Source organism: Jatropha curcas, chromosome 11 (genome assembly GCF_041381405.1).
Source record: "Jatropha curcas cultivar XTBG-Jc1 chromosome 11, XTBG_Jcur_1.0, whole genome shotgun sequence".
NCBI classification, from domain to species: domain Eukaryota; kingdom Viridiplantae; phylum Streptophyta; class Magnoliopsida; order Malpighiales; family Euphorbiaceae; genus Jatropha; species Jatropha curcas.
The window spans coordinates 9,268,243-9,278,089 of NC_143161.1; positions in this window are offsets into that span (position 1 = coordinate 9,268,243).

Genomic DNA, 9,847 nt, shown 5'->3' on the forward strand with positions numbered 1-9,847 from the left:
ATCAACAAACCAAATATTTACTAGCAAAACAAAAGGCTTGCTAGGTATCTTTTGGTTATGTACTCACTATATATGACAGTTATCTAGTTTCTCACACGTATATACAATAAAAGATATTTTATATTTCATGAGACAATTAATGGTGTTTGACTTTAACGTTCCATTTATTTCTGTAAGATAATTTGCAAGAAAATGTTTTTTACAATTTTCTGTTATTTAGGGTGTTTAGAAAAATAAATCAACAGAAAATATTTTCTTGGTAAAAAAAAAAACTAAGCTATTTTTAAGGAAAATAACTTTTCATTTCCAAGAGAAGAAAACATTTTTCAAACATTGACAAACTTATTATAACTTTATAAATTCATATTTTGTAATCTATTAATCACTGGTATCTACTATTATCAGTCACTGTTCACCACCACCCATCGCCATCGACCATCAGCCATCGTAGAACACCACTACTGTTTATCAGCGACTTTATAAATATTGAAAAATCTGTATTGATAAAGAGCGTAATTTTCCTGATATGTATCCACATAAATTTGTTGCAACAAGTTGGCTTTTTTTTTTTTTTCTTTTCTTTTCTTTTCTTTTTTACATATTTCTTAGTTGTACCTTTTTTTTCCTTATTTCTTTTTCTTTTTTAGTTATAACCCTCATTTCTTTTTAAATGATAAAATATATAATACTTCAATATATATTGAAAATCAAAAATTCTTTTCTCATCCTAAAATCCAGTAACAACTATAAGATTATTTAAGGGTACATATCTAAAATTCAAATTTCATTAACATAAAAATCTTCCTTTTCAATATTATGAATTTTTTTGCTATAAAATATTTGCAAAAATGGTTTCTCACACACACACATATATATATAATGTCAATCTTGCAGGCTTTTCTACTTTTTTCCTCTAAATTAAAATATAATTTTTTCTTTAGAAAAAAAAAAAAAAGAGTTTCCCTCTTAAACTAATATTAAAAGTATTTTTTCACATTATTTTTTAATCTAGAAATAATCAAAATTCATAATAATTTGTTAAAGATAATAAGTTTTATAAGTAATCTTTTATTAGTGCAAATGAAATGTAATTAGCTAGAAATGATATATTGAAAATTACAAAAATTAAATTTTAAATATTTAGGTATATTAAAATATATAAATAATTTTTTTCCGTCATATTAAGACTATATATTATAAAACATGGGTATATTTTGAGTATTTGAAATGTATCAATAGAATATCTAGAAATATTAAAGATTTATAAATAGACTATTATAAAAATTTACATACAATTTAAAAGTAATAGTCTTACTTAAATAGAATTATGAAAGTTTTAATTATAAATTTATATATTGTGGCTTTTGGTCATTAAAATTAGTAATTAAAGTATTTAAATTTTTTTGGAAAAGATTAATAACTAATAAACAGAGCATTAATACAAGCATTTGGACTAACAAGAAATTTATCATTTATAAAAATAATTTGATGACATGCAGTCATGATAATAAAATATTATTCAAATTATATATATGTTTTAAGTAAGGTGTAAACTTTTAAAAAATTAAATTGATGAAAATAGTTTTAGAGTATAAACATTTAATAAAAGTTAAAAAATTATTTTTACTTTTAAATTAAATATGAGTTGTTTACTTATAAAATAGGTAAGTGGTTTCCATTTCATTTTATCATCTAATGGACAAAATTTAAGAAGTAAAATCCAATGGCTACTAACCATTCTGTGTGGATACAAAATGCTTAGGATTCTGCATTGTAATTTTACCCTTTAAATGGATTTGAGATGAGGATATGGATTAAAATTTTTGAATGGGTTTAGATGGATAGTTCAAAATTCACGGGTACTACATTCATTTTCATTCTTAGTTTTAACTCAATAATATTAGAGTCGTTGAATTGAAAGTACCATTGGTTATTTGAAAATGGGATGGATACTCAAATCCGTTTAAAATTAACATTCTTCGTGTGCTAAATTTATTTAAAATTTCTTTTCAAATGCCTATAACCAAACCCCGTTAATTATTTCACAGTCTTTGTACATCTCAAATCCTTTAAAATATTATGATATTTGTAAATTTTGAACTATTCATATTTAGTTATACTCTTTGAAAATACCTCATTCATTATTTATATTCATCCTAAATCCACCATTATTTTTTTTTTGATAAAAAATCAAAGTAGAATTTCATTAATTAGAAACTGTATACAAATTTGATATACAGATCAATATGTTTCTATATTTTTGTATAGGAAGCTTAATAATAAATCACCTATACAAAGAATAAAAAAACACAATATTGATTTGAAGTATCTGATCGAGTTGACAGAGCATAATATTTGTGTCACAGGCGATTGCTTGTTCCACTTGGTGGCTATTCATAGTCACTGTTCCACTCCATGGTCTTTCTACAAGTACGATCTGATTACTTCCAAATTTCTTCCTTTTATTGGAGAAGAGATATGCACTTCTTTCTGCATAACTATCTAAATAATAAAATACGCTAGACAAAATCACCATAATGATAATAACAATAACTCAGAACTAGATTTGAGGACAAAATCTCAATATACGGGCAATAATAAGTTCCAATATATGAGCGATAACAACTCAGATATGTAAACAGATCTGAGGTAAATCCACCATAAATTGCTTGTTCATTATGTGACTTAAAACAATATTCTACAAAATTAGTTATTTTAATAGTTGTTAACTGTTATAGTAGTTCTCATCGATTATTTTACTAACAGTTTATCAAATATTAAAAGGAGTAACGTTTCATAATCCGCTCCTTTAAAGTCTAATTATTAGTATAAGCCATACGCCACCTGTATATTGCAAAAAGCAGAACGTGTATTAATTTTAGTTAAAACATTAAACTCTACGTTAAAAGTTACCAAACAAGTCTATTTAATATAAGTAAAACTAGTAAAAATATTTTTAAAAATTAAGAATAAATTTCAAATTCATAATAAATCTATAAACAATTTGTAGAAAATCTAACAAAAATTAAAATTTATCTTAAGAACTACATATGTATATTAAAAATTCAATATAATGACATTCATTTATAGGTTTTGGATAGTGCATACCCAAGTTCTTAAATCTATACTCAATTCTGTAATGGATAGTAAATCTAATTTCAGGATCCATCTTAAGCTTGTTTCAAATAGAATTAAACGAAACAGAGTACCAAGGAAAACCTACCCTGCTCCCATCCTTAATTGGAACCAAATTAACCTAAAAAATAATCTTAAGCAATGGAGCTTTTTATGTATGGCAACACTTTTACAAGTAATGGTAGTGGTTTGACGATATAGAAAAATTTGAGAAAAATTACATATTTTTTTGGTTCACTCATGAGTGTCTCGATATATTTTGAGGTAAAAAAAAAAAAAAAAAAAATCTTATTTTCAGTTTGTAGTCGTCGTTCCTTATAAGTGTTTTTCACATATCAAACCTCCCTAATCGTGCAAAAATCATCGACTGAACTTAAACATATCTTACCATTTAAACTACTCCTTATAGATAAATAAAAAAATTAAATATTTTAACACACATATGAAGCATCAAAATTAAAATTGATGAAAAAAGTTTCATACCTTTTTTGATGGCTCAAAAAATGGGTAAGTTCCCAAAATGGAGCAATGTTATTTGTCAAAAAGGATTCTTGTTACACTTATAGTGTAAAAAACTTGATGTTTCTTTTTATTGTTTGGTACATTAAATTTTTAAATTTTTGCCTCATTTGAAAGTAGAAAATTAAAATGTTCAAGAAACAATCAATTTATAATCGCGAAAAATTGAAAAATATAGAATTTTGCTCAAGAAACCACTACAACCATTAAAGATTTCTTGAGTATTTTCATTATTACCAATTCCAAAAAAGAAAAAGTATATCAAAAGAATAAATTTTGCTCAAAAACCAAGTCATGCAGATTTGTTATAGGGGTAAAACTATGATATAGAATAGGAAAATTCTGTATCTATAAAGAAGTCTTTTTATATCATTAGATTTCAATAACTTTTATCTTAACCGTTGGATTTGAGTAAAATGAGAATATAATTAGGTTAACAATATATTAATAGTAAATTAAAAATAATATATTGTCACGACCCATTTCCGTGGGCCGGACCGGCACTAGGGCCCAGGTAAGCTTAAGGCCCCCGAGGCCCGTAGTAAGCCTGAAACGTTAAAATCTATTATCTCAGTATAAAATTTCCACATTCAACCCATATGATTACGAAAGATAAACCTCGATATTTTATTAAATCTCGGCCAAAATTTATCGGCTACAACATTCCACAGTTCGGGCCTAATTAACAATGCATTACATTTATAATATGGGTTCACATAATTATCTCATCTAAATATTAAACGATTAAAAGTATACAAATCCTACAACTGCGGAGTCACTAACTGTTAGTGTACATAGCAAAATAATTATGGAACTAGGAAAAATTCTTTATTGCCCTGCGCCGAAGAAACATAGCCTAAATCGGATTAAAGGAAAACCTACTTCCTGAAAAATCAAACAAGACATGTGAGTTTTCTAAGGAGTAATAATTATTGCACATCACACGCAGTCACACAAATGTGTACACATATTAATCTAGTCATCTGACTAATTATATGCTCACGCAGCCAGTCACACAAACGGCATATCACCAGCACTCACAATCATAAACATCTTCATATAATCACATCACGTGGAAATTAGTCAGTGGCGCCACCTGAAACCCCAACGAGCCGTCCTCACACATGGCTCGCCCTCTCATACATGTGCACCAGGGAGCCGATCCCCCATACGGCCAACTGGTCTAATCCTCACTGACCAGTCCTCTCATTATTTTTCCATTCTCTCGTTTCTTTTCCATAACAACAGGAGGCAACCCGGTGGTCTCCATCCAATCTAGATCATCAAGTGCTCACAACAGGAGGCCACCCTGCGGGCTACAATCAAATCTAGATTATCAGGTGCGCAACAACAAGAAGCCATCCTGTGAATTTCCATATAATCTATATCATCAGGTGCACAAGGGGGCGCCGATCTCCCATTTTCCCGGCCGACGGTCAAATGTCAAATCATAATCGGATCCATATCACAGACCGTCCTCACAAACCCATGGTGGTCCACTTCATCCCAATTCCACACAAACAAGGCACAACATATTCACAGCACAGGTAATCAAACAATGCAATCAAATGCAGACATATAAATCAATTAAACATCGTAATGCAATGCACAATTAAACATCCAAAATCAATGCAAATAAATAAATAAATAGTATTAACAATAAACAACAATAATAAAATAAATAAAAATAAATAACAATAATAACATCAATAATGAAAACAAATAAATAAATATGTAAATGATTAAATGCGTAATAAAGATAATAAATAATCAGAGCACTCTATTTATTATGTACCAAGTTATAGAACTAATCTAACTAAACTTATTAATTATGTTGTTAATTAAAATTAATCTAAGTTCTATCGAAATTTCGGCAGCACCTCCCCTAAAAATTGGACTATCTACCTGCTCAAATATCACAATATTATATATATTTATCAATCAATGCACGCAGCCCATCCGTCGGGCAACCAACAATTTAAGTCCCATCCTCCTTAAACATCAGTATCAACACCCAATTATCTCAACCATGAGTTTATAAATATAACAACTTTCAACAATACTCATATAAAATTATTTGCTAAATCATAAGCTGACCAAATTAATAACTCTATGGTAATTAAATTGTTAAGTTGTTAAAACCTATTTTTAACAATAACTATTTATAACTACTATTTATTTAGATTTGATTCTTATATTCTTATATCCATATCGGAAGTGGTTAGGCTTTCGAATTCTTAGTTTATCAGAATTATACATCTAAACTCCGTTAATCGTTTGAAAACTCCTCTTAATTATCTTATGCACAACCAACTGGTTTTAAGCTAATGATTATACTAATTAACTAACAAACTAATTCCAATTTATCTTACTAATTAACTAACTAACTAATTCCAATTTATCTTTCACATTTCGATTTGTAACAATTATTCTAAATGACTTGTAACCTAAATTTCAAGATTTAGTGTATTTATCTAACGAGGAATCATATTCGATTAAAGACAAATGTTTTGTTTACATATAACTATCCCAATACTCTAATTTCTTGTTATTTAATTAAATCTTCTTAAATAATCGATTAAATTTACTAATCAATTAAATTTGAAATTTATACAAAAATTAAGAACTGGGTCTTAGGGCGTACCAATCGAAAGTCGGATGATGATTCCATGATCAGTGTAAGGAGGGAACAATTCTGTTTCTTTGGGGCCTCGCCGGAGACTCGCCGGACCGCCGTTCATGGTGGCCGGAAAGTCGATTCTGCCCAGAGTTTCGCGTTATCCACACCAAATTGCTCGAAATTTCCTTGAGAGCCCAAATCTAACGCTTGTTTGTTGGACTAGTAGCTCATTTGGCCGAAAAACGGGAAGAAAAGCAGAAAATGGGGGCTGTGTAGATCAGTTTAACACAACCCATGCGCCTCCCTTGCTGCGCTAACGACAACTACACGAAGTGAGAGAGAGACTGGAGGGTTGTCGCCGATGAGAAGGACCACTCGACTGGTCCGCAATCGCCGGAGACGCAACTGTCTCGAGCGAAATAGAATGGCGACTTGCTCGTGATTCCCAGGCTTTGCCAGAATCGGAGATGAAGAAGGAGAGGGAGAAGCTCGCCATCGATGATGGAGAGGACTGGAGCCGTTTGGTGATGACGAGGTCACCGGAAAACCAATGGAGGGAGGAAGAAGAGAGGGGGGGGGGGTCGCCGCTGCCGCTGAAAAAAAACGAAGAAAGAAGAGGAAGAGAGGAAGAAAAAGAAAATAAATCAGTTTCTAGATTATTCCGGTTCGATTCGAACCGGTTTGGTCTGATTCAGTAATTTGACTCAGTTTCAAAGATATTAATTAGTTTTCTGGTCTGATTTGATTTATTTTAATTGTTTTGGTTAGGTTCTAGAACATTTCCTCAATTTACTCAATAATAACAATAATAAGAGTATTTGATTTTAGGATAATTAATTTTTATATATTCATAGTAGGTTAAATTACGGGGTTTCATATTATTTCTCAAAAATCTATCTGTTTACGATTCAAAATTTTCGACATTTTATTTGGGCTTGGGCCCAACTCATAAAAACTTTGGGCTCAAATTGAAATTGTTTGGTATTTATAGCCCATATAGTTGAAAATCGAGATTTTCAATTTAATAAAAATTCGAAAGTTTCGAAAATAAAAATTCGGGATGTTTCAATCTCCCCCCCTTAAGACAATTCGTCCTCGAATTGAAATCTAGTAGGGGTGATAAGAGCAGAGCTAGAGGTGATTTTAAAGTCATAGGAGATACTCCAAATATTAAAAAGTTAGCTCAAGAACGAATAAGATAAACCGCGTAAAAAAGACACTCGAGTTTATTACCTAAATCTCCAATTACTATCTTCAAACAGCTACTGAAATCCTTAGAAATCTTTCTTTGAATAAAATCTTACAATAAAACAGGGTTTATCAAGAAGGTACATAATATATATTTCTCAATAATTATTTCATCTACTCTTTCTCCTTTCATACTACTTATCATTGTAATTCCTGAGTTATTTACTATCAGCATCTCATCCTAACATTATTCTTTATCCTACATACTCTCTTATTAATTATTTCGTCCACTTGGTTTCTTTTGTACTACTAATCATTATTATTCATGATTTATCTATTCACCAACATTTTAACCTAACCTTTATTGCTTGCCTTAAATATTCACCTTCTACCTAATTCTCATCAGTACTAATAAAATTCCTTAAGTCCCAAGGTAATGCTACTTTACCACTTGTCTCACTTGTCTCATCAGTACTAATATTTACCTGTCTCACCTATCTAAAACTAAACATATATCACCACTTATTATATATTTCATTTCTATACCCTTAAATCATTCCAGTTCATTTCTAATGTTATTTCTCTCATTTATTACATTAGACAGTCCTACACTCTAACTCTGGTTGCAATCTATCTTCTAAACTAGAATTATCTCCTCAAACCTTTCCAATGTTATGTTCTTACTTAGATACTAACTGTCTACTTTACTTAATATCATCATCACCACTTGTCTTATTCTTCTTTTCAAATCTTTCTAATTTTACTATCCTCATAATCATTTCATTTTATGATCTAATCCAATTGGCCCCGTGATATAAATAGACAGTTTTCAAAAAAAAATAATTTTCTATATGAATAATCAATTTCACATTATTTATCATAACACAATTTTGAATTCAAAATTAAAATGGGGTTTTAAATTTAAAATGTCAGGTAAATATAATGAAAACAAAAATAAAAGGTTTATGTTTTTTTTTTTTTTTTTTTTTTTTTTTTTTTTTTTTTTTTTTTGAATAAATTCTAAAGAAATTCAGTAGCTGTGTTGAAAACTAGACACAAATTTCTAATTGCCTCAAAGTTATTATTTATGTTCATGAATCTACCATACTAATAAAAATCCTGTTTATTTTCTACACTATCCTACTCACTGACAGGAATAGAGTTCACATGAAAAGTAGTGTACTGGGTGATCAGGCCAATCCACTACCATCACGTATTACTCTATTTCAAACCTTGAATTACTTCTTCTATAGTCTATTGATCTACACAATAGATGTGGATTTTCCCACCTCATAGGGTCTAGTGCGTCCACCGTTCCTAGAGAGGAAAATCACAAGTTTCCTTCCTTATGTTGGTTACGGCCGATCCCAACATAAAGAAATTTCCTATACTCCGCAGTTGTGTCCTAAAACCTTAACCTAAGCTCTGATACCAACTTTGTCACGACCCATTTCCGTGGGCCGGACCGGCACTAGGGCCCAGGTAAGCTTAAGGCCCCCGAGGCCCGTAGTAAGCCTGAAACGTTAAAATCTATTATCTCAGTATAAAATTTCCACATTCAACCCATATGATTACGAAAGATAAACCTCGATATTTTATTAAATCTCGGCCAAAATTTATCGGCTACAACATTCCACAGTTCGGGCCTAATTAACAATGCATTACATTTATAATATGGGTTCACATAATTATCTCATCTAAATATTAAACGATTAAAAGTATACAAATCCTACAACTGCGGAGTCACTAACTGTTAGTGTACATAGCAAAATAATTATGGAACTAGGAAAAATTCTTTATTGCCCTGCGCCGAAGAAACATAGCCTAAATCGGATTAAAGGAAAACCTACTTCCTGAAAAATCAAACAAGACATGTGAGTTTTCTAAGGAGTAATAATTATTGCACATCACACGCAGTCACACAAATGTGTACACATATTAATCTAGTCATCTGACTAATTATATGCTCACGCAGCCAGTCACACAAACGGCATATCACCAGCACTCACAATCATAAACATCTTCATATAATCACATCACGTGGAAATTAGTCAGTGGCGCCACCTGAAACCCCAACGAGCCGTCCTCACACATGGCTCGCCCTCTCATACATGTGCACCAGGGAGCCGATCCCCCATACGGCCAACTGGTCTAATCCTCACTGACCAGTCCTCTCATTATTTTTCCATTCTCTCGTTTCTTTTCCATAACAACAGGAGGCAACCCGGTGGTCTCCATCCAATCTAGATCATCAAGTGCTCACAACAGGAGGCCACCCTGCGGGCTACAATCAAATCTAGATTATCAGGTGCGCAACAACAAGAAGCCATCCTGTGAATTTCCATATAATCTATATCATCAGGTGCACAAGGGGGCGCCGATCTC